General features: G+C 29.5%; 1 long non-coding RNA gene across 2 annotated transcripts in view; it reads left to right on the forward strand.

Moving 5' to 3' along the window:
* Positions 1 to 26,829, forward strand: part of LOC122270441 (uncharacterized) — a 75,849-nt gene that overhangs the window by 14,784 nt on the left and 34,236 nt on the right. The window contains exons 2-3 of one of the 2 annotated variants that reach the window (XR_015435348.1): positions 12,565 to 12,764; positions 17,987 to 18,282. This is a non-coding gene — a long non-coding RNA (uncharacterized LOC122270441). Of the gene's footprint in view, positions 1 to 12,564; positions 12,765 to 17,986; positions 18,283 to 26,829 lie in introns of those variants that run through there. The other variant, XR_015435340.1, reaches the window with a different exon arrangement.

Genomic DNA, 26,829 nt, shown 5'->3' on the forward strand with positions numbered 1-26,829 from the left:
TGCACTCAATTCTCATCTAGGCTGGCTATTATCAGGAAGAGTGTTCTCAAACTCCAATAAGGAAAACTCCTTTGTGAACTGTCATCTTACCTCATCTTTGGATTGTCAGTTGGCAAAATTCTGGGAGCTCGAATCTTTACCTCAAGCTGAACTGAAATCAAAGAATGATATAGATTGTGAAGCATTTTACGAAAAAACGGTTGCTAGAGATCCATCTGGACGGTATATTGTGAGAATACGTTTCAAACATTCTATAGAATTTGGTGAATCAGCTACTCAAGCAAGTAAAAGATTCAACTACATTGAAAGAAAACTAAGTAAGAATAATGAACTTGAACATCAGTACACAACTTTCATGTCGGAATATCTTCAATTAGGTCATATGGAAAGAGTTCCTTCCGACGAACTGATTAAGGAACCAACATTTTATCTACCTCATCATTTCGTTATTAAAGAAGACAGCAACACAACCAAACTAAGAGTGGTCTTCGATGCGTCAGCTAAGGATTCTTCAGGGAATTCTCTCAACAATGCATTGCATGCAGGTCCTCGTTTGCAGCCCGAATTATTTTCTCTATTACTAAAATTTAGAACTTTCAAAGTTGCATTTACTGCTGACATCGAGAAAATGTTTCGCCAAATTCGTATTCATGAAGAGGATGCTGATTACCAACGAATACTCTGGAGGTTCAAACCTGAAGAAGAAATCCAGATATACAGATTATTAACTGTCACCTATGGAACAGCCTGTGCTCCCTATCTTGCTGTAAAAACACTTCAACAACTCGCTAAGGACGAAGAGAAAGCTTTTCCTGATGCTTCAAGAGTTCTTAAGGAAGAATTTTATGTTGATGATCTGTTATCAGGTACAGATTCCATCCCCAATGCCAAAAATCTAGTTTCAAACTTAAAATCACTTTTGCAACGAGGAGGTTTCAATCTCAGAAAATGGTCGTCTAACTGTCCAGAGGTTCTATCAGATCTTTCCAAAGACTCTCTTGCACAGCAGCACAATGTTACTATAGAAGAAAATCGATGTCAGAAGGTCTTAGGACTGTATTGGAATACACAGCAAGATACCTTTCAGGTGAACATTTCATTTCCAGAGATAGTTACATCAAAAAGAGAACTGCTTTCTGTCATAGCTAGGATTTTTGATCCCCTGGGCTTTCTTTCACCTGCCACAATCATCTTAAAAATTTTGATGCAAAGCCTATGGAAAAATAAATTAACTTGGGACGAACCTTTAACCGAAGAACTCTTATGTGTCTGGAAAACCTTCCAGGCTGAAAAACAAGCTCTAAAGGAAATAGCAATTCAAAGAAGACTGATCTCTATAAATAATATAATCATTGATGCCCAGTTACACGGATTTTGCGACGCCTCACTCAAAGCATATTCAGCTGTTTTTTATTTGAAAGTAGTGGATAACGAAAATAGATCTTCAGTGAACATAGTGGCAGCAAAAACCAGGGTCGCCCCTTTGAAAACAGTATCACTACCTCGCCTCGAACTGTGTGCAGCTCATTTGCTGGCAAAATTGTATAGTAATCTTCAAATTTCGATAGATCAATTTTGGAAGCAAGTGTTCTTATGGTCGGATTCAGAAATCGTTCTGAGTTGGATTCGATCAGACTCTTTAAAGGATCAGTTCGTAAAAAATAGAGTTGCAGCCATAACATCACTTACTAATATTGGCGACTGGAACCATGTGGCTGGTATTACCAATCCTGCCGACTGCGCCACTCGAGGAATTTTTCCAAAGAAGCTTATGGACTTGGAACTTTGGTGGCAGGGCCCGGAGTGGCTATCTAATGCAAAATCAGCATTCACTGAAGAGGTTAAACCAAACTCTGTTCACACTTCCAGCCCTGACACTTTAATACATGCCTCAGCAGTTGAAAGTAATTCGATGCAAGAGTTAACTCAAAAATATTCATCATTCAGCAAATTAATAAGAGTGATTGCTTGGTGTAAAAGATTCGTGTTCAACTCGAGAAATTCGGAAAATCGGATAAACGGTTGCCTTCAAGTTTGTGAACTGGATAATGCTCTTATCGCAATTATTAAAGAAATTCAAAGGGTGGAATTCAGTGCTGAAATTAAGTCAATCAAAAATAAAGGCTGTGTTCCAAGAAACTCTAAAATAATAACCCTTTCACCTTTTCTAGATTCTGACAAGGTCTTAAGAATTGGTGGGAGACTCAAAAATTCAAATCTGCCACTGTCGGCTAAACATCCTATTCTTTTGCCGAAAAGTCATCATTTTGTCACGCTTATTATAGAATATTATCATAAGCTTTCGTTACATTCTGGCATTTCTGTAGTTTTATCTTTAATTCGGCAAAAATTTTGGTTTCCAGCTGGGAGAAACACAGTAAGAAAGATCCTCAGAGGCTGTATAACTTGTTTAAAGGTAAATGCTGTTTCTTCAAGCCAGCTCATGGCCGATTTGCCACGTGATCGAGTTATTCCATCTAAACCTTTCCAACGTGTTGGGTTGGACTTTGCAGGTCCAATTTCAACCAAACCAAATTTACCAAGATCTAAAGTCACCTTAAAGTCGTACATTGCACTTTTCATTTGTTTGCTACGAAGGCTGTCCACTTGGAACTTGTCTCTGATTTGTCAACAGAAACCTTCCTAGCATCCTTTCGTCGATTTATTGCTAGACGAGGGTTTCCATCTGATGTATACAGTGATAATGCCACAAATTTTAAAGGAGCCAGTAACTATTTGAAGTCTCTGTACAAAATTGTTCGAGACAATTCAGTTCAAGATTTTTCCAGCAATCTTCAAATCTCTTGGCACTTTATTCCTCCTGCAACACCTCATTTTGGCGGACTCTGGGAGTCTAATATTAAATCAACCAAGAGACATCTGCTAAAAGTATGCGGCTCAGCTATACTAAATTTCGAAGAACTGGCTACGCTCTTGTGCCAAATTGAGGCTTGCCTCAATTCTCGACCGTTATGTCCCTTAACCTCAGAAATAAGTGATCTAGAGGCTCTTACCCCTGGACATTTTATTGTGGGTGCTCCACTTCTTTCATTGCCTGAGAGAGACCCATCACCATCCATGTGTCTCAAGTCTAGATGGTTTTTAATTCAAAAACTTCGTGCTCAATTTTGGAACAAATGGAGTAAAGATTATCTCCAAACTCTACAAACTAAATCTAAGTGGACTGGTACATCAACGAATGTTGCCGTTGGGGACTTAGTTCTCTTAAAAACTGACTCGATCTCCTCACCTTTAAAATGGACTTCAGCCCGAATAGTAAGGACTTTTCCTGGCAGTGACGGACTGGTTCGGATCATAGAAGTCAAGACTTCTAGTGGACAATTCACCAGACCCATTACAAAAATCTGCCCATTACCCAAGAACTGACTCCTCCACCGCCTTGGCCGGCAGGATGTTTAGTTTTAAAAAATTTATTATTCATTGCTATTTAATTTTCAATCTGAATATAGTATTTTTTAATTCTTAATTGTAACTTTAAACGCTAGCAGCATCAATTCATCATATATCATTTTATTTTGTTTAATTCAAATTCAGAGATGTCAGCACAATTTTTGTTTGAGTCTGCGCAGTAGTAAGTTTCATTTTCGAACCTTTACTTTTACTTTGTTTTTCGTCACGGAGCAAATTATTACGAATTCGATGTGTTGTAGATGGTTATAATTTTCTTTTCGGGACCAGCTCCCAAAGATATTACGATGATACATTCAAAATTGTTATTTATCGATAGCTATTAGCTATATTAATTTACGAGGTGAGTCGTTTTTATGTTTTGTTGTCATTAGTTGTGCTGAACTGTCTGAAATCGTTTTCATGTTTAATTAACTAAATAATTTGCTGCTATCTTATTTTCAACTTGTTTACTGTTAAAAGTTCAATTTAAGTTTATTTGTGAAATCAATTAATATCCAGTATTGTTAATTGTTCAATATATTATTTGCAGAATAAAATGTTCTTAAGATTCTTAATTTGTTAGGGTTTAAATTTTACAATATATATTTGTTTTCTTTCTCTTTTTTTGTTTTGGTAATTAATTTTACCTGGTCCGTCGTTTTACAATTTACAACTATACAGATGCGATTAAGCTGATGCCGGCAAGCTACTTCGTGATGCTATTAACCTTAACACTGACAAACTGTTTCGTGATGCGATTAAGATTAACACTGGCAAACTGTTTCGTGATGAGATTAAGATTAACACTGGCATGAATATATGTATTTATATAGACTCCTAATATAGTTTCCATCATTATCCCTCCAAAGTTTATATTGTATAATGTAACTTCCCTACTTTCTTGCAATTTGACCATACTTTTTCATACCTGCCCACTTTTAATCCTTCCGAGGATGATTTTCCCCAGTGACAGTGGAATGGAATCTAAATTTATATTTTAAGCAGAAACATACGCTATATTTTGAAAAGGCTTATGCGGAGTACCACAATAAGTATTTCATATTAGTATACATGCATATTTTTTTTTAAAATAGTGGTGATCGAAAATATTATAAATTAAGTTTATAAATGCAAGGAATATACAGAAAGAATACATTTTACTACCACTTTAAAGATAGAAATAAGAAATTTTACACCAAATGCGCAAAAGTTGGCAGGTATGTTTTTTTTTAGCCATTTTTGCTTCTCTTTTAATTATTTTCAAAAATCGGCAAATCATTGTCTTTTTATTCTTTTTTTCGCTTTTTTTTTTGTTTTTTGAATTCTTCATCGCATATGAAACGAAATCATATTAAGTGTTTCATTAATGAAAATATTAATGAATTAAAAACAAAACAAAGCTAATTACATTTATTTTCTAACGTAATAACTTTTTTTTTATTTCTACTTTGAAAAAAATTTAAACTATTTAGCATTTTTATGTCCCACAGTGGGCCTATAGTAAAGACAAGATTCCCAGTAGAATACCGAAGTCAAACATCACTTTCTGCGATCAGTAAGCGGGTAGGTGATCACTTTGATCAGCCTGCGAATTAACCGGAGGTGCGCGGTATCGACCTTCGTTAAACTGTTCTATCGTAATGTACTCGACTTCGAGCGCATGTCGGCAGGCTACCAAAGCAGAAAGCCATCTATTGTGCAGATAATCGAAATGGTGATAGCATTTCTTCTGATAATCTTCAGGGATGTTTCCCAGACGGTCGCTGATAACCCATTAAACAGGTGTAATGCAACGTAAATAAAATACCAGCTTAAGTACCTTAACATTTTTATTTCACTGACTACTTAACTTTTTATGAAAAGATATAGATGACAACTTTCATTTATTAAAGAGAAAATTTTTCAATAAATAAATAACTAACTTATTCAATAAATAGAATAATTTAAAATCTATGATTAAATCTGGAATCTATTATGACCACATTTGTTACTGGAACTGTATGTGTGCGTATTCCCTTAAGTGCCCCCTAAAGAAATTCTGTCCGAAAACTAAAAAAAAAATTAGAATAACTTATTTTATCTTATATTATTTAGTCAAAACTAAACTTATAGTTCATTCTTTTACTTCTCAATTTCCCACAAACCTATCACGACTAGTAAATATGGCTCTAATGAAACACGAAACACATTTCAATGTACTCACGTTTGCGCCAACGGGAACGAAGGCAGCTTTTAGAGATTAAACGCCATATAAGCAGCTCATCTTAATCGCAAATGTAGGCGACAAATTAGGATATTCGCCAAACAATTCAAACACGAGAACGAATAAATCTGTTAAAGCATAGCACGTACGAACGGTAGTTGAGCTAGAATCGCCAAGAGTTGAAATTTATTCTCTCCAACATGAATATGGTTCGAGGCTAAAATCTTTCGAGCTACGCGTTGAACTATATCAATCAGAACGGTCACTCTAATTGAGATTTAAATGTTCGAGTTAATATATGAATACTCAGATTCTGGCCATTTTGAAAATTGGATGGAATGAACTGGATTGTTGATTTTTATTCTTTTCACTTTAAATGAACTGTGCTTTTCGTGTAGCGTTTAAGTGAAGTCAGGTTTACAGTAGATGCCAGTTAGTTAGTTGGAATAATTATTAAGTAAATGTTGCAAAGAATTCTAGATATAAAAAAAAGCGTAAATTTTTTTAAATTAAAAAGTATAAGTATAAATTTTATATAAATGATAAAAACAAGTTTGAATATGTATTTTTATGAAATTCTTCCCGGATTATTTAATTCATCTCATTTTATTCGCTAATGTAGAGGACAAAATTATGCACCAAACGATAGTTAAGCTAGAATCACAAGTGTTGAAAATCATTCTTTGCAAGGTAGATATGGTTCGAGGCTAAGATTGTAGGAAGTAGGCGTTGAACTATATCAATCAGAACGGTCACTCTCATAGATCATAGGTCACTCATAGGTCTCTCTATATGATTGAGTAAATATACTATGAATGATACTTTTTGCTATAGTATACTTTATCAGATTCTGGCTATTTTGAAAATTGGATGGAATGAACTGGATTGTTGATTTTTATTCTTCTCACTTTAAATGAACTGTGCTTTTCATTTAGCGTTTTCGTGAAGTCAGTTTTACAGTAAATGCCAGTTAGTTAGTTGGAATAATTATTAAGAAGTAAATGTTGCAAAAGAATTCTATAAAAAAAACGTAAATTTTAAAAATAAAAAAAAGTATAAATATAAATTTTATATAAATGATAAAAACATGTTTAAATATATATTTCCATGAAATTTTTTCACGAATTATTTAATTCATCTCAGTTTAATTGCAAATGTAGATGATAAAAATATTCGCCAAACGATAGTTATGCTAGAATCATAAGTGTTGAAAATGGTTCTTTGCAAGGTTCGAGGCTAAAATTGTAGGAGGTAGGCGTTGAACTATATCAATCAGAACGGTCACTCTCATAGATCAAAGGTCACTGCATATGATCGAGTTTATATACTGTGAATGATACTTTTTGCTATAATGTACTAAATCAGATTCTGGCTATTTTGAAAATTGGATGGAATGAACTGGATAGTGGATTTTTATTATTCTTAGTGTAAATAAACTGCATTTTCATGTAACGTCAAACTAAAGACGGTTTTGCAGTAAATTCCAGTAAGTTAGTTTACAGTGATTTGTATCAGTAATTTTCTTTTAAATTAAAAAAGAAAAAGAATTTTTTTAGAAAAGAAACTTATGTAACATAAATGATAAAACATAGGTTAAATGTATGTTTATATAAAATTCTTTTAAGATTCTTTAATTTTACGTTGTTAATCGCAAATGCAGATAACAAATTAGTATATTTTCAGCGTAAAACTCTAACTAGAAATATTAGAGATTGAAATTTGTTCTTTTAAGCATAGATATAGTTCAAGACAAAAATCTTTCGTTGAACTAAATCAACTAGAACGGATAATTTATTTGATATTTAAATGCTCGAGTTAATTTATGGAAATTGGATGGAATGACTTGGATTGTTGACTTTTTTTTCTCCATTTTTTCTTAAATTAATAGTGACTTAATTTACAGTTTTTATGTGCCGTCAAAGTTGAGTCAATTGTACTGTTAATTCTCCAGATTAAAATCATACTGTGAATCCTAAGTTATTTAATTAAAATGCGAATCTATTCCGCAGTATGTCCTAAAAACTATATTTTACTAATAAAAACTAAGTATATAATTTTAAATAACATCTAAAGATTAAATTTTTTAATAAGTTCTTTTATAATAAATTTTACAATAAATTCTCAAAAACAAATTAATAACTCTAAAATGTAAACTTTATAATTCATTCTCAAACATAAATATTACAACAATTAAGTTTTCTGTAAATTAAGGCTACAGTGGACGTTCAAAAAAAGTTTTTTTAATTTTTATGCTACACTAAAACTTTTTTTATAACTTATGTATTCTATCAAGATATGCCCTTGCAAAAATTTTTGTCCAAAATATTTGGTCCATTTTTGAGAAATTTAAAATTTTTTAAAAAAAATTTCATCAATTTTAAAATGCTCCCAGCGGCTTAAATTAAAATTTTTATTTATTTTTTTTTAATATTCTTTTTTTAGAGATAAATGTTAAAAGCTTTATGCATTATATAGGAATTTTCCTAAATTTATTTTAAATTTATGACCAAAAAACAAATTTTATGTAGATTTTTGCTTCAAAATAAAGGTCGTTAGGTACATGAAACCCGATAACGTTTTTATTACTTGTTATAAAACAGAAACAAATGCATAAACTTAATCTAATATGCATATAAATAACTAGAAAAAAATTTCATCTCAATAGGATGAAAACAAAGTCGACTGGAACATTTTGAATACGTGAAACAAAACAAAATTTCAATTTTGAGAAAAACAGCTTTGTGTGTAAGAAAAGGGACGCGGCTTCATAATGTGAAAACGAAACTACCCTATAACTTCTCAAAAAATGACGAAATTTAAAAAAAAAAGAAATTCAGTTGAAAAAGCAATGAAACAAGTGTCTAAATATGTCCAAAAAAAAAAACGAAATTTTTATCAATTTTTGGCAATATAAAGGTCCACTGTAGCCTTAAAAAAATTTAATTTTAGAATGTGTAAAAAACTTAGTTAAAAAATTTTTTAATTTTATCATAAATTTTTAATTTTATTAAAAATTTGTAATTTTTTAATAAATTTTCAATTTTATTATAAAATTCCAATCAATTGCCAATCAATTGCCAATTAAAATGCCAATCAAATTATTCAAAGTTAATCGCATTTAATTATTCAAATTAAATGCCTGCAGTATGTTCTAAAAAGTATATTTTACTAATAAAAACTAAGTATATAATTTTAAATAACAACTAAAGATTAAATTTTTCAGTAAGTTCTTTTATAATAAATTTTACAATAAATTCTCAAAAACAAATTAATAACTCTAAAATGTAAACTTTATAATTCATTCTCAAACATAAATATTACTACAATTAAGTTTTCTGTAAATTAAAAAAATTTAATTTTAGAATGTGTAAAAAACTTAGTTAAAAAAATTTTTAAATTTATCATACATTTTTAATTTTATTATAAATTTGTAATTTTTTAATAAATTTTCAATTTTATTATAAAATTGTAATTTTTTTATAAATTTACAATTTCATTAGACATTTGTAATTTTTTTATTATCTGTCCTCCCGTTAGGAAAAACTTCACGGAAAAGATAATTTTTCTTACTAGCAAATGATAATAATCAAAAAACAGCATAGATTGGGAAAAATTGGGAAATTTTGCTACAGGCTAGTTGTAGCATTTTTAAATGTGGCCAGTTCTTAAAAGGTGGCTACTTTTCCTATAATTTAAAACGGTTGAAAAAAATGAATGTTTATATTATCATATTAAGGTATTTATTTTTTAAGTTATTTATTTTGAAGCTTTTCTCAAAATATGGTAAACATTATAATATTTATTTCTAAAATGAAGAAATAAGCGTGAAGAAAGCAATTTTCAGATTATCATAAAAAGTACATAGATGGAAAAAAAATCAAAAAGATAAAAAAAAATTTGGCGAAAAAACGGTGATTGGCTGGCTATTAGCAGACAACTTTTTTTTAGTAGCCAATTGTTATATTTAGAAATGACTGTTAACATTGCGCTATAGCATAGCATTCAGAATTTTCACTCTTGGCCGCAAGGAGATAGGTTACTAATTTTCTGCAGTATGTAAATGCCGTCGACTAATTTAATTTTTAATTTTACAACCGTCGTAGAACAGTCGTCTCAATTCTGATTTAAACACTAAAAATGTCCAACAACATAGCCTTGTAATTATGAACCCAATCCAGAAGACGAGATCTCCTGGATCAAGTTTGAGACAAACTAGTTTTCGTGGGGGACGCCTATGGTGGAAATTTTAATTTGTGCTACATGGAATGGAAAATCACGAAAACCTATCTCGGTTAACCCAACAGAACGGGGATTCTAATCCAATGATCCTTCAACCACTGAGAATATTTATCGTAAGCGCTGTATTCGGGGCGAGCCAGAAGCAAGATTCGTACCGACCAGTCATCGCTGAGATTCGAACGTGGGTCATCTCAATTGGGAGCAAGTGTTCCATCGTAGGCTGACTTTACTTTATTTTATAACCGGTGTTGAACAGCCGACTCATTTCTGAGTTAACGATCTTTACCTCTGTAGTCTTGTAATTTCAAACCCAACCCGGAAGACAAGGGAACTCCTGCATTGCAAGCATTGGGACAAATTAGTCCTCCTGAAGGATTTTTCGATGTCACTTACCCGCATTTGAGCTGCCTGGAGAGAAAAACCACGAAAAACTTTTATGGTTAGTTCGACGGCAAGAGGATTCCAACAATCCGATCAATCTACCACTGAGAGTATTATATGTCAACACTGTGTTCAGTGCGTGCCTGGAGCAGAATTCGTACCAATTAGAAACGGCTGGGATTCGAACCCGGGTTGCTTTATAGGGAGGCCTGTTTTCAGATCCAGTGCGTGCCTGGAGCAGAATTCGTACCAATTAGAAACTGCTGGGATTCGAACCCGGGTTGCTTTATAGGGAGGCCTGTTTTCAGATCCTGAAATCCGAAGTCCTAAGCGAACACTATATTTTTAAATAAAAATCGCAACATTTTATGCACAAAATAAATTTAGTAGACTCTAAAATATTGAATGTTTGAAATCTTTTTTATTCCTTGTTACACTTTCATAATATACATTGTTTCAAATTTTACACTATATCAATATACAGCAATGAAATTATTTGTAATTGATCCCCTGTTTTTGGTGGTATTGCCAAAACGTAACACATGGAGGAAAACAGAGGGCATATACGTCGCTCATATTTATGACAAGAGATGCCAAAACGAAAGAGCGAGAGAAATAGAGAGAGATAGTACCGTTGACTTTATCACTGGCCAATAATTACCGTTACAAGAACGGCGCTCTTGGCTTCGAATTATGCATTGGGGAATCGCCTCTCTGATGACTTGACGAGGAATCAAGGGTTGCCGGAAATGTCATAATTGGCGACAATTATCCCTTTCTCGTAACTGTCAATGCGCCAAACAAGTTTTTCTCCCTTTCTCAAAACAAAATCTTTTTTGTCGTTTTTAAATCTGGACGCATCTCAAAAAGCATGGACACACTCTTTGATACAAATTTTTAAACTTCATTTATGAGTAATGTTTTTTTTTTAGAATATACTCAAGAATACAAATAAATTCAAGATTTGATATCGTCAGTTTGCAGAAAACATTTTGAACATTAAATTAGTTCTTCTTTCAAAGAAAAGAAAAAACTTTAAAGTAGAGTTGCTTTTACGAGGTTTCCACGTGTGCTATAAATTTATAATAATGGTGGTAAATTTACGTGGCATAAACTTTCAAGTTTTAAGACTCACTTTATCGGTTAGAGTTCTAAAGACGAAGACAACACCTGAAAAGTAACAACATCTGTAATATATCTAGCCTTTCCCGCACCGAAATCCGAGATTTTGCCCCGTAATGGTTATGCTTAGTGCTTAAAGAAGTAAGGAAAATTAAGCAAGTTAAATTTTGGTTAAAAATTGAAAAGGAATATTTTTTGCTGTGCCCATTTTTGCAAACGAAATTTCAATCTGTGTCCATTTTCGTAAGGGCGTGTTTTGAGCTAAGTATATTTTCGCAAACACGCATTTCGAACTATGTCCATTTTCGCAAGGGCGTATTTTGAGCTAAATACATTTTCGCAAACATGCATTTTGAGCTGTGTCCAGCACGTATCGTAAGCACGTATTTTGAACAAAGTATATTTTTGTAAACACGCATTTCGAGCTGTGTCGTTTTTTGTACATACGTTTACGGAATTTGCTTCTTTCAACTTCATCAACAAACTTGATTTTTAAATTCGTTTTTAATTTTTGATAACAATAAAAACTCTCCTTAATTGCATATGTTTATTGGGCACAATTTTACACAAAAAGCTTATAATAAAAGTAAATTTCATTTGTTTACTGTTTAATTACTGTGAAACAGATGTTGATTCAGATATTTTTATCATAAAAAAAAAACACACACACAATAAGGCAATATCACAGGATTGCTTTATAATAAAGCAATACCGTCTGTACTTTTAATTCTTTAATTTGAAATAGAAATCAAAATCTTGATTAGCAGTTTTCATCGTACAATGTTTCTCTATTTAACATAAAAATCATGCAAAGATGATGACCGGTTAGAGCATTCTCATTGGACAAAATAAATCACATTGTATGATCCAGTTTTTTCACATGAAGATCCAGGTGTCCTTAGTTCTCATCCACATAAAATTTATTACAGTTATGGAGGTATTATACCTATAAAATATTTCTTTATCTCTAATTGTTAGATAATTATCTGCAATATTAATTTATCTCAAATTATAAGATAATTATCTGCAATATTTATTTATCTCTAATTGTAGGATAATTATATGCAATATTTATTTACCTCTATTTGTAAGATAATTATCTGTAATATTATTTATCTCTAATTGTAAGATAATTAATTATCTGCAATATATATTTATCTGCAAATTGCGTTTTTGATTTTGATCTATTCCAAAAAAAAATATTGCAGGTTCTTTCAATTGGGTACTTGCAATTCGTGGAAAAGTGAAGTGAATATACCTAACCACATGTAATTTAAATCATATTTAATTGGATACGTTACGCATGTCTGTCGGAACCTGATTAGCTTCTGAATCGACAAATGCCATATTTTATTTGCGATGACGTCACTTGCAGGCATCCAATTAGAGATGAAGGAATATTTAACAGGTAAGCAACACCATAATAACTATTATTAATTTTTTGCTGATGACAACCAAAAAAATTAGAATCCTCATGTGAGAAAACTAGATCACACCATGTGATTTATTTGTCCAATGTGCGGTCACCATCTTCCTCTGATTTTTATGTTAAAAATTGTACAATGAAAACACGATTTCAAATGCTTAAATTTATTCATGGGGCATGCCGACTGACATGTCAGAATTTGATGACAAGTACCTATTTATCTAAAGTCTATGATTTAAAGGAGGGGTGTTTGAAAACATTGTTTCCGTTATATCTTTTGTATGAAATACAATGATAGTTGCCTTACCTTTGAAGAGAGTAATTCCATTTTATTTGACCGTGATAATGGTATGAATAGTTAATTGCTTTCGTCTGATTTGACTCGCGGGGATTCGTCTGTTCCATCTTGCATGCTTGGATAAGTAAGGTTAAACTATCAATTTCCAGACATAAAAAGAGCCCGCTGACTGATTACTGTCTGCGTTGATATGTGTGGTTGTTATTTATTGGTGGGAATGGTTTATACAAGGTATAAAATAGTTTTCTTTGAAATAAACATTCTTTCGTAGAAGTATTTCAATCATAAAAAGATTTATTCGGTTTTATTATTGCAAGATCGCTATTATGGTTGTGAGAATTTTAATGTCCTATAAAATGAGATTCAAAGCAAGAAAATTACCTTTTAAAGCAAATAACTTCTAGAAATAAATGTTTTTTATTTAATTCGAACAGTTAAATTTTAGCGTGGAATATACGAATTTATGTCACAGGAAAATTTATAATAATAATTAAAATAAATATTTAAAAAAAAAATTGGGTTCTTTTCTCATTTAAATAATTCATTTCAGAAAAGAAATCCTTAAAGAATTTTTCTGAAGATATAAAATAAATAAATGAATAAAATTAAATAAAGAGAAGTTTTATTTCTTATTAAAGTTAAGTTCTAGCAATTAACTAGTAATATTAAAATACTAGCGATTGCGTTTTTATCTCTGTGTATTAATTGATCATAATATATATATCAGCTTTTTTTTTTTTTAATCTTAATACGGAAATGATTACCCGTTTATAAAAAGCTACGTAAGCTTTTTCAGAAAAATAGCAATTTTAAAACCGATCAAATATTTTTATTTTTCGAAAAAGAAAGATATACACATCAATTTCTTTTTTAAGGCTGATCATGTATTTCACTCTAAAATAAAATTGCTTTAACAATTATAAATATCTTATTTGGTTTAGTTTAGTACTAAATGAAATAGGTATAGAATACATTAAAAAAGTTCTTTAGTTTTTAATATATAACTAATTCCATTTAGTTATAAATAAATTTCTCTTGAAAATTACAAATTCGCAAAAGATTAAACGAATAACATGAAATAAATATATTACGCACTAAAATTTTAGAATATAAATGTATGAACTATCTCAGATAATTTCGTTTTTCAATTACATCAAACTTTAAGAATAAAAGTATTTCAGCCTTGATAAACTTGTCATAGATTGTATGAAATCACCTAATTTTTCTACTATATTCTAACCAGTGTTTTTATGACAATCATAAATAATTTAAAGATTTGGTAGTAAAAAAAAAAAAAGCAGAGTGTAAGAAATACGATTCCAATATACTGGAAAACTTTATGTTATTCAGATATATTCAAATTTATTTGAATCACTAAAATCAAAATGCTTACAAATGAATTTTTTTTGAAAATTACAAATTCATCTCCAAAAAACGAAGGAAGGGGGGGGGGAGAGAAAAATGTATTGCGTGCTTAAATTTTAATGTAAGTATCAGAAATTTATTTCTGTTAATTGCTTTCGGTCCATTATAATGGAACTTTATTAACAATTTTACTGCAGTATTCATAATTAAATGACAAATAAATGTAGAAATAAACCAAAATAATTTATACACATTATTTTATAGATTAAAATTCTAATTGTACTGTCGTAAGCCGACATAATTATCAGATTACAAAACCTAATTATACATGCAAAGTCATTAAAATTCTTTTAGCAATTACAAGTTAAGTAAAGATTATTAAAAAAAATCAGAAAAAAAGGAAAAATATATATCACTCAAAAGTTTTAAAATACAAACATTTATGTCTAAATTATTTCTGTTAACATCTGTTTTATAATTATCATCGAACTTAATTCGAAACGAATTTCATACAGTTTTGTTAATTTAGTTACAGGTTATGTAAAAATAAACCAAAGCAATTTATCTACATTTCTTTGTATAGTCCTAAGATTTACTAGTTTAGTTAATCCTAGGATTGACTAGTTTAGTTAATCCTGGGATTGACTAGTTTAGTTAATCCTGGGATTGACTAGTTTAGTTAATCCTAGGATTGACCGGTTTGGTTAATTCTAAGATTGACTGTTTTAGTTAAACCAATTGGCAAGTTTAGTTAATCTTAGGATAGATTGGTCCTAGGATCCTAGGTCTTCCAAGGATTGATTAGTTTATTGTCTAGTCTCCTAGGATTGTCTGGTAAATGAAATTCAATGATTGTCCGGTTTAGTTCCAGGATTGACTAGCTTAGTTAGTCCTAGGATTGACTGGTTTTGTTAATCCTAGGATTGATCGGTCCTTCGATCCTAGGTCATCCAGGGATTGGCTAGTTTATTGACTAGTTTCCTAGGATTATCTGGTTAATGTAATCCAATGATTGTCCTGTTTAGTCCTCGGATTGAATGTTTTAGTTTTCTAAGATTGACTGTTTTGGTTAATCCAATTGGCTGGTTTAGTTAATCCTAGGATTGATCGGTCCTAGCATCCTTGGTCATCCCAGGATTGACTAATTTATTGACTAGTTTCCTAGGATTGTTTGGTTAATGTAATCCAATGATTATCCGGTTTAGTATGAGAAAATTCTAATTGTAGCATTGTCATCAGCTGACATAACTAGCATATATTACCTAATCATACATGTAGAGTTATTACAGTTCCTTTCAAGCTCGTTAAAAATTAGTTAAAACAAGTAATATTAAAAAAAAAAAAGAAATTTAAAGTCAATTCCTATTGAGGCTGTGGCGTAACTACCACTATAAATATTAAATACCAATTCACTAGTTTATAAGACATGTTAACTTGATTCTATCTTGAGGTATACCCTTTGATAGATGAAGGTTGACATAGTCTAAAATTAAATCCCCACATTGGTGACCTACGGAAGTGATAAGAAATTGTCAATATTGATGGATGAATCCACATTAAACAGTTGATTTGCTTTAAAAAAAAAATATATACTGCTCAAAAAAAAAAAAAATCCGGTGAAGTAAATTAAGTCTCCTGGTTAATAAATAATAATGAGCGAAATGCTAGAAAAAAAATATATAATAGCGAAAAGCTTTAAAAAAATGATGGGAAAAAACAGCGAAAAGCTATAAAAAAAATAATAATAACGAGCGAAATGATTGGAAGAAAAAAATAAAAAAATATAATGAGCAAAAATTTAAGTTAATACATAAACTAGTCTATCACAGATAAAATTCTGGAAGGGGAGTAATGTAGCGTAACTACCACTATAAATATTAAATACCAATTCACTAGTATATAAGACATGTTAACTTGATTCTATCATGAGGTATACCTTTTGATAGATGAAGGTTGACATAGTCTAAGATTAAATCCCCACAAGGCCAACAAAGAAACATTTTAGTTACTTAATATATTCCTGTTAAATATTATTTATATCATGCTAAATATCTTATATAAGAGAAAAAAATTTCTCCCATATAAAACTAAAATTAATTAAATGTAATTAATGAACTCATATTTGAAAAAACTGTATTAACATCAAGTGTGATCCACTAGAAATTTTAAAAAATTTATTTGATATTGAGTGGATGAATTAAAAGTATTTTATTAACGAATAAAAATTTGAACAAGATATAGAAATATATATAGGGAAAACGTGAACTAATAGTAGGCATTTAAAAAAAAAACGATGCTAATATTATATCCTGCTAAATATCTCATATAAGAGAAAACAAATTTCTCCCTTATAATATTATATCCTGTTATATGGGAGAAAATTTTTTTCTCTTATATGAGATATTTAGCAGGATATAACATTTAGCAGGATATTAATTAGATTTAATTAAAATTATATTTGAAAAAACTGTATTAACATCATCCACTACAAATTTTTAAAAAAAAAAATTTGAACTTAAGTGGATGAATAAAAAGTATTTTATTAACGATTGAAAATTTGAACAATATATATAAGTATGAATATAAGAATATAAGTATGTATGTATATAATATAAGTATGAGCTAATAGTAGGAATTGAAGGATAAAAAACGGTAAAAAATATATATCATGCTAAAAATTTAAAATTCAAACATATATGTCTAAATTATTTCTGTTAATTTCTGTTTTAATAATTTAAATTATTAAAACAATTATTATAGAACTTCTTATTAGAAACAAGTTTCTTGCAGTATTGATAATTTAGTAACAGATTATGTAAAAATAAGCCAGATTAAGTCCTATAAGCTTACAGTTATTATTTTTACATTGAGAAAATTCTAATTTTAGCAGCGTCATCGACTGGTTACGGCCAGCATATTATAATACCTAATCACATATGCAGAATCATTGATGTGAAATTACTACTGAGGAACGGAAACGCATTCATAACAAGTGCGCCAAGTAATTTTCTCACGAATATAACGCATTGTTGTTGAAACAAGTTGATAATTCGATATATTTGATGCGTTACTTATCTTAGGGTGAATGTAAAATTGTATCGAATATCCCAGCGTCAAGAATCGTGAGGATTCATATCATTCTAATGCAGAAGGACACGCATATGCAAATTTCCAGAAATTGTCCTGACGTCCGTTGGGGGTTTCCTTCAAATAGAGCTTCAATCTCGCCAGAGTTTATTGTCATTGGTTACTTAATTTTGTCGCCAGTTAACGTCCAAATGGCGATGTTGTCGAAATGATGAGTTTCCTATGCGAATTTAAGGGAATATTAGAGTGATGTTTGTTTCACTGCAATATATCTGACGCTGAAGCTTATCATTGCAATAGAAGACTGACAATTATTGTTGGCCGAGCATTTGTATTTAATTTTTGTTAGCATTAATAGCGATTTCTAATGATGTAAATATTGTTTGTCGCATTCCAGTGTTGTTGTTTTTTCACTTAGGCTCTTTTATGTTTGAATTTCGCGTGTGAATTTCAGGTTATAATGGAATGATATTTGCTTCACTGCAAAAAACCAGACGCTGAGCTTACCATCGCAATAAAGACTGACAATTATTTTACCAGGATTTCTCATTTTTTATTATTTGTGTATATTCGTGTTATAATGGAGCAAATATTGCTTATGAAGACATTCAATGTTTAAAATTATGTTTTCTTAATTGATTAAATACCAAATAAACCAGAATTTTTATTTATTTTCCGTTGTCGCCAGTTATGCCCAAGTGGAAATGTTGAAACGATTAGTTTCCTGTTGATTTTACTATTACAATAAAGATTGACAATTTTTGAAGAAATGTTTTTCAGTTTTTCATTATTTGTAATAATAGCGATTTATATATTGGTGAAAATATTATTTTTGAAGGTATTCAATGTTTAAAATATGTTTTCTTAATTGATTGAATACCAAATGAACCAGAATTTTTATTTACTTCACGTTGTCACATGTTAGTCCAAATGGAGATGTTGTTAAAACGATGAGTTTCCTGTGTGTGAATTTAAAGAAGTATTATTGAGGATTGCAGTGAATGCAATGAAGTTCAATTTATGAAAAGACATAGACATTCAATATGTGAAAAAAAAATATTTGAATAAAAATAGAGGCATTAAATATTGACAATATATTCTTTTTCAGTTGATTAAGTGCCTCTCTTTATCCTGAGTTAATTTGTATTGGTCACTTTATTCGCCACTAGATGTGCTCAAATGGCATTGTGCGTTGCATTTGGAGTTTCTTATGTAAATTTAAGGGAATAGTAGATTGTTTGCTTCACCGCAAAACTGGCATTTATTTTAGCATTTTTTTTTTCTTCTTATAGCTACTGAAATTTAAGTTATGTATAGATTGTTTATAGAAGTATTCGATATTTACAACATATTTTTAAAATTTATTAAATGCCAAACAAGCACTTAAAGAAGCTCTATCCTGAGTTAATTCATATTGGTCACTTTATTCTCCAAATATGCTCAACTGCCGTTGTGTGTGAAGTTATGAGTTTTTTTTATATGAATTTAAGGTAATATTAGAGAGATCTTTGTTTCCCCATAGGACTGTCTTTTATTTTGGTAGCAAGAAAAATATATAAAACTTTTTTGTCTATTGTATTTCTATTAAAGCTCAAGTTTTAAAAAGATTGTTTATTGTCGCATTCAATATTTACAATATATTTTTTCAACTGATTACGTGACTAACTTCATTAGAATTTTTTGACATAAAATTCTTTTGTGAGCTTAGGAGAATATTTGCTGCAATAAACTTGCTGAGCTTATTTCCTAGTAAGGACGCACATTTTTTTTTCTTCCGGTATTTGAATAGTTGCATCGAATAATGCAACTAACAGGCTAAGAGACATTTATTAATTGCTTAATTGATATTTGTTAATTGATTAATATGTAGACTCACTGGTACACATACCAGCAGTTGAGCGTTACTGGTCACGTAGCACATCCAAACACCTATATGACCTTAATTTACATTTTGTTTTTATGATACATACATTTCTTTCTTTTTTTATCAACTTACGACTGAAACTTACAATGGTGTTTAAAAAAAAAGAATCTTAAAGCTTCATAATAAAAACTTACAATCGAAATGCTATCAAATTTTGACTTAAAACTAACTATACTTTCTTTATAAAACAAAAGACTTCTACAAAATAACGAATAATGTTCCCCTCCTAGGCTTTAATGAGATGAAATGTAGGTTATACAGTAAAAAGGGTTAAAGCTCCCTTCTCAAATTGATCTTCAGATTTATCGCGTTCAGAAAAATCAATCTTTCAACAGGAGATTACAAACTTGATAATAAGAAACACAAACAATAGATTTTACGATTGAAAGCCAATTCTTTTCACGCCAAATCCACAATCCATCGCCAAATATCACTCAAAAGATCTTGCTGCTACTTTATTGCCTACAGGGGAAAATAAACACAGAAGTAGGGAAAGGGGCCTAAAGGAAACAACAGTGGCGCCCCGGCACCATTAACGCCCCCCTCCATGTACTTCCTGGGGGGCGTTCTCTTCTTCCATGCCCAGTCACTGGAGACTCGTACTGCTATCGCTAGCGCCCGATAAATCCTTACTACGAGTTTGGATCTAAGTTCGATAATACTGAAGCCTTCTTCCTTCTCTAGATGTTGTATTTTCTCAGAAATCTATAGATTTGGCCAGAAGAGGAGCTTCTGTGATTATTTTAACTGTTAGCACCGTTAGCTTCGATTGAAAAAAATAAAAAAGTTGTTAGAACTGCTGAAAGCTTTCAATTATCGAATCGAGATTTTATTTTGGATTAAGATTTAACTTAACGGAAACTTTGTATAGTTGTTTCTGGTGTATCAGACTAAGAGCTTGGTAAAAATTCCTATCGAGCAATAGGCTGTAAGTTTTATTTTGCTTGTTGAATTTAATAAAACGAAAGATTGTTACATTTATTAAATTCAAATTTAAAACCAGGCAAAAAATTTTGTGTCTTGTTATAGACAATGAGCTACGTTTTGTCTGGTTATCTATGTTTGCGCTAAAGGATTAATGAAATTAAAAGGATGAATTAAAATCTTACCTAATAACAAAATATATATCACCCAAATATATCAAAAGTAATCTTACCTAATAACCTTATGAAATCGCCTTAAACTGAGACCTTTAGTTTCCTTTTTTTAATTTTTATTCATTTATTTTCATTTATTATTGTTTATTTTTGATTAAATTGTTAGAACTGTTGAGAACTTTCAATTCTCAAATGACCTTAATGTTTGAGATTTTATTCAGGATTAAGCTTTAACTTAAATAAAAAATTCGTACAGTTATTAATGTATCAAGCTAAGAGCTGAACAAAAATTTGTATTAAGTAATAGACAATAAACTACATTTTGACTGTTGCATTTCGTTGTTAATATAAAGCCTAAGAATCAAAATAAATGCACATTTCGCTTAAAATTTTGAAAGGAGAAACTGCGGAATAGATTTAGTGCCTAGAGTTTAATTATAATTCTCATTGCACATATATCTTTAAAGTATTAAATAATATACTACAGAATAAGAAAATATGTTTTTCCATATTTTCTTTCCCATTATACTAATAATAGTTACTATAACTCTTCTCTTTCTTATACAGTGCAGGAAAAAAAATGAATAACTCTTGATCTCATAATCGATCTTCACGTACTAGGACTCAATGATTTAAGAAATGACCTCAAATATGTTACTTAAATAGTGCGGTTTGTATTTTAAGTTACGAGATCAGATTTAAGAAAAATACTTTCTGAATAAACGATGGATTTTGACGGATTCGGATTACTTAATCTGAAAATATAAGGGTAGTCGCAAATCTCGGAAATATGGTGCCAACACTTTGGACCCCTTTAAATGTTAGTTTTACTTGCTGCATATTTTGCCATACCTCAAACTTTTTAAATGAATAAAAGAAAGCTTGACTACAATTGTGAAGTTCGTTTATTCATACATAATTGCATGAAAAAGTAACTTTAATCATTTTTTTTTATTTAATAATAATTTTAAGTTAAAAATTTTTTGCATCCATTTTAATGTAATTTATATAAAATATGAGCGAAATCTGTTCAATAATAGCTAATAAAGCTGAAAATTTTAACCAAAGAACCTAATTTACAGCCAATCATAATTTCGTCAACTTTCCGACAAAACCTGACTAACACTATATTAAAATAAAGAGAATAAATGTTATAACGTAGTTTTTAAAGATTACCTTTCTCCGATCACCTAAAAGGGAGAAAATAATTTATTTTCATATCATTGCTTTTCATGCATATTTTTCATGTCATTGCTTTTCATGCCATGCCTTAATACTGTTATTCGAAGATCTGTCGCCAAGGAAAATTAAAAAAATGCCATAGTTTAAAGTGCCTTACACTTGAAGCAATGCGATGATTTTAAACTGTATGCTATATCTTGCCGTGAAGAATTATCTAGACTTTATTACGGACAAATAACTTAAATATTTGATTAAATTTTTTAAAAAATTGCCATTTTGGCGACATTTTTCCACCTAAATGAAAATAATCAACTTCGCTGCCATATTCTCAGTTTTTGCAAATTTTTAGGAGGCCAGGTAATGCAGTATTGGAATAAGTTTTTAAATATTAAAAAATTAGATCGCGAATGCTTTTAATTTTCGCAAAACTGTGACTTTCTCCATGTTGAAGTGTTGAGCCTTTTTCAAAATAACAGTACACAGCGCTGGCTTTAGATAGGCTAAACGTGACCTAACACTCATGAGTAATAGTTACAAAATTACAGCAGTTATAAAATTAGCACATTATTCTCAAAAAAGCATTTCATATTACGACGGAGCCTTTGAAAAACTAACTTAAGTTGAACCACTTTCGTAACGAAAAAGGTTGAAACTTAAGCCCTTTTTCTTTATATAGATATATATCTATATAATAGATTTTTATTTAAAAGTAACTGCAAAGTCTGAATATAGTGATTAAATTTCTTAAAATACAGTTAAAATTAGTTTCCGTCCATAAATTGAAAACAAGATTTTCTGAAAAATACAATACCAAGCAATAGATTTTTTTTTTTTTTAACATTGATACTCCTGTTTACAAAAGCAACTTTTATACCAAACAATCCAATAGAAAAGTTGCTTTCAAATTCCCCCCAAATTTTTAAACCCCCAAATAAGCCTATAGTCACAATTATGTTTCACAACTTCGCGTACGAGAAGGGAGGAAAAAAAATTAAATAACATTCCAACTTTGTCTCAACATAGGATAATAATTCTCAAAAAAAAAGGGAAGCCATTTTCTTCAGAGGCCCAAAAATAACATAAAGCAATAAGGTACTAGAACCAAAATATTTTCCTTTTTAAAAATCACACTTGGGTTCCTTCTTTTAAACTGAATCGAAGCAAAAATAATAAGAGAGAAAATCACTTCTTAAGTTACGCTCCAAAAAGATGAATGAAAAAGGAAAGTGTAGCAGGAAAATAAATGGATAAAGAAGAAAGTATTTTTATATGCTGCTACACTTTTATCTCAATCCTCTTTACTCGAGATATATATATATATCGATATATAAATATCCCATTTTTGAAGTGTGATCATATAAGGTGCTACAGGGCAGTACGAAAATTTTTCTTGTGGTTAAAGACGTGGGTTCAGGCTGTCCAACCATCCGTTCAATTTATTGAATGGGTTTTTTTCTTCCCTTTCGTTTTTTCAGTTTTCCTTTTCGTACTAGTTTTTTTAGTTTAGTTTTTTTTTACGCACTTTTTTTTTTCAACCTGTTACATGATCTGGATGAAATTTAAACTCTGGTGGAGTCGAAAAAGTGAAAATTCTTTCAATGATTTTAACCTCTGATTTCGTTTTCTGGAAGTTTTTACCTGGAGGAATAAAAATATTTATACGCTTTTTATATATTTTTTAAAGGTTTAGCGCTCCATGTAAACTATCAATTTTGAGGAAATTTCATACAAACCCCCAGATGTTGAAGGCTTATCATGGTATCTATAAGAATTTTTACATATGGAATGTATATTATTATTTTTTAGTCATAGAATACCTCTTTTGCTCCCCGCAAGGGACTAAGAATTTTACTTGAGTTTACATGAAAATATTGTTCATTTTCTGATTTTGTTTTACTGATCTTTTAAAACTTTTTATTTGGGAAATTTTACTTAAAATAAAAAAAAACTACTTTTGAAAATGGGATTTTTTATAACCACGGTATATAGGATTTTTTGCATATCACGCGAAAACTACTTTTCTTACTTCATGTAATTTTGTTTGTAAAACTGATAAAATAGTTACAATAAATAATAGTAGTAATAAATTAAACAAATATTTCAGTGCAATAAAACTTTAAATAATAAATTTTGGGGAAAAAATGCACATAGTAAATAAAATACTATAGGATATTTAAATATTATTTTTGAAAATAGTATATTTTTGGAAAAGCACACTAATTCCAAAATTTAGTGTGCTTTTAAATATCAAAAAAAAGCTCAATAATTCAAAGATATAAAGTTACCTTTGCGTTAATTGTCTTTATGAAAATTGAGTCCGTTCTCAAATTTTAAATAAACTAATTAATACTAGATTGCCCAAGGTAGTCATTTTGACTGCTTTTTGATTTCAATTAGAAAAACAATGATGCATTGAAAATGACACAATTTCTTAGAATTTTGTGACTTTTACAATTATTTTTATTGTTGATATTTACTAATAACTTGTTATATAACTGAAAATAATATCAAAAATATTACAAATTAATTTGAAACAAATTTCTTTATACGTTAGTTATTCTTTCACAATGCAGTTGTTTTGACTGCTTTTGGGCAATATAGGTATTTCAGTCTTTTTAGAGTTAAATACATAATTCAAATGAAAGCTTGAAATCTTACAAATTCGTCAATCTGTCAGAATTAGTGTTAAATTATTAGACGAAATCGTTCAAATCAGCTGTTCAAAATTTTAAGTTCAATTATGCAAAATGATAAATTTTTATTATAATGAGTTTTGAATTAAAAATATGAACTTAAGAAAAAATATCTTTTTGGAAAATATTCATTTTTATTATACTAGTAATCATCAACTCCTTTTCGCTTCGCTTACCGGCTCTTTTCTTTTCATTTTTTTTTTTTTTCGAACTCCACTTGAAAAAAGATTTATACTCAGAAATTCAGATTGCATGGCTCAGTAAGAAGAATGAAAAGTAAGTTTATTAGTTCATGAAAATTATGCTATCATAACAGAGGGTTATTAAATTTCGTAACCTTTCATATTTTTAGAAATTTCAATATAAATGTTAAGATTTCTGGCAACAGCTAAGCTCTCTCTCACTCTCTTTCTCTAATTATTATTTTTATTAATGACAATTTTAATCATTAATATTTATGACATGAATTCAACTAATTCAAGCGTAAGACTATGAAATCAAAATCTCGAAATAATGGTTTGCTTTTGTTTCAAGTAACCAAATTAAAGGAAACTTTAACCTAGTTTTATGAAATTTTTTGTAAAATATTCTAAGCATGTTCGATTTGAATCAATTATTTTTCCTTGTTCTAAGTTTCCTGGAGTTAATAAAAAAAAATTAATTTATTTTATTGCATACTTCTTTTGATTTTTTTTTTTAAAATTTTTTTTGTTTTAAGGAATATATTTTTGTTTATGATATGTAATAAAATTATTCCGTCTGGTATTTTCATTAGTATTCCTTTTTTTTTTTAATGTTCAGGTGATAATGCTAAAAGAAACATGTGTTTTGTTATCAATGTGACCTTTTAATTTTTTTTTTCGGAGCAGACGATTCCTGTAGTATTCTTTTAAGTCAATTTGATTGCTCCGGACCATTAAGGATGTCTCAAATTTGTTCTTCAACTTTCGTTTCCTGTCCAACACCCCATCTTGTTTTACCTTAGGTAGAGAATGAGCCGTGAAATGTGAAAATCTTACTTCGTATCACGTCCTGATAAAAATAATATAACCAGAAAAAAGTTACACTAATCAGACTTTTTCTGTTCAAAATTTATTTTTATTCAATGAATCGTCTGATTTTTTTTTTCTTCATTGAAAGAATATTATTTTCTTGATTGTTTGTTATATTTATAAATGATATTCAGAATGCTTTTGTACAAATATTCACAGTAAATTAATTAAAAAAATCATCAAAACTATGATGCCATTATGAACGTCAGCGTCCTTAAATGACTATAATCTAAAACTAGTTACACTAACCAGATTTCTATTGTAATACAATAAATCTATTGATTTCTTTTCTTCACTGAAGCAATATTATTTTCTTGATTGCTAGTTGTGTTCATAAATGATAATTAAAATACTTTTATACAAATATTAATTAAATTGAAAATTGGCAAAACTATGATCTCATTATGAACGCCAGCGTCCTTAAAAGAATATAATTAGAAAAAGTTATACTAATCAGACTTTTCATTTTACACAAAATTTAATTTTTATTTAAGGAATAGTCTGATTTCTTTTTTAATTGAAGAAATATAATATTTTCTTGATTGTTAGCTATGTTCATAAATGATATTTAGAATGCATTTGTATGAATATTAACACTAAAGTAATTAAAGAATCGTCGAAACTTTGATGACTTTATGAACGTCTATACCCTTATAAAAATAAGATCAGATAAAGCTACACTAAAACTTTTTATGATTAGCAAAATTTTTTTCATTCCAGAAATTCTCTGATTTTTTACTATTATTATTATTATTATTATTATTATTGAAACAATAATATTTTCTTGGTTGTTATTATGAATGATTTTTCAAATGCTTTTCCCAAAGTATTTGCATTAAATTAAGTAAACAATTTTAAACTATCATAACTCAGATTATCCTTACTTTTCCAAAATAAAAAAAATAAAAAATACTGTACTTAAATTATAAATGTTTCTAAGTATATAATAAAGTAAAATATTTATTTTTAAATTCTACTAAATATACATATTATTATAGCAGCGTGCAATATTTGGTTTGTGTATGGTACTGAATGAAGGATACTGAATATATATTTTTTTAATTACCGATGTTTAAGATAATATTATATAGTTTATTATTATAAACATTACTGAAATTATAAAGCAATGTAATTGTGATAAGCAATTTATAAAAGCTACTAATATCACTATGCAATGTGAAATAATTTACTTATTATATATGAAACTAAATATCTTAAACTAAGTATTTTTTCTTAAATTATGAATGTTAATAATAATAATAATATTATACCGAATAATAATATAAATAGCATTGAATATATCGTGCAGTATAATTATAAAATTCACTTGATAAAAGCTGCTGATTACA

Source organism: Parasteatoda tepidariorum, chromosome 1 (assembly GCF_982258835.1).
Source record: "Parasteatoda tepidariorum strain Cologne lab strain chromosome 1, Ptep-v5.0, whole genome shotgun sequence".
NCBI classification, from domain to species: domain Eukaryota; kingdom Metazoa; phylum Arthropoda; class Arachnida; order Araneae; family Theridiidae; genus Parasteatoda; species Parasteatoda tepidariorum.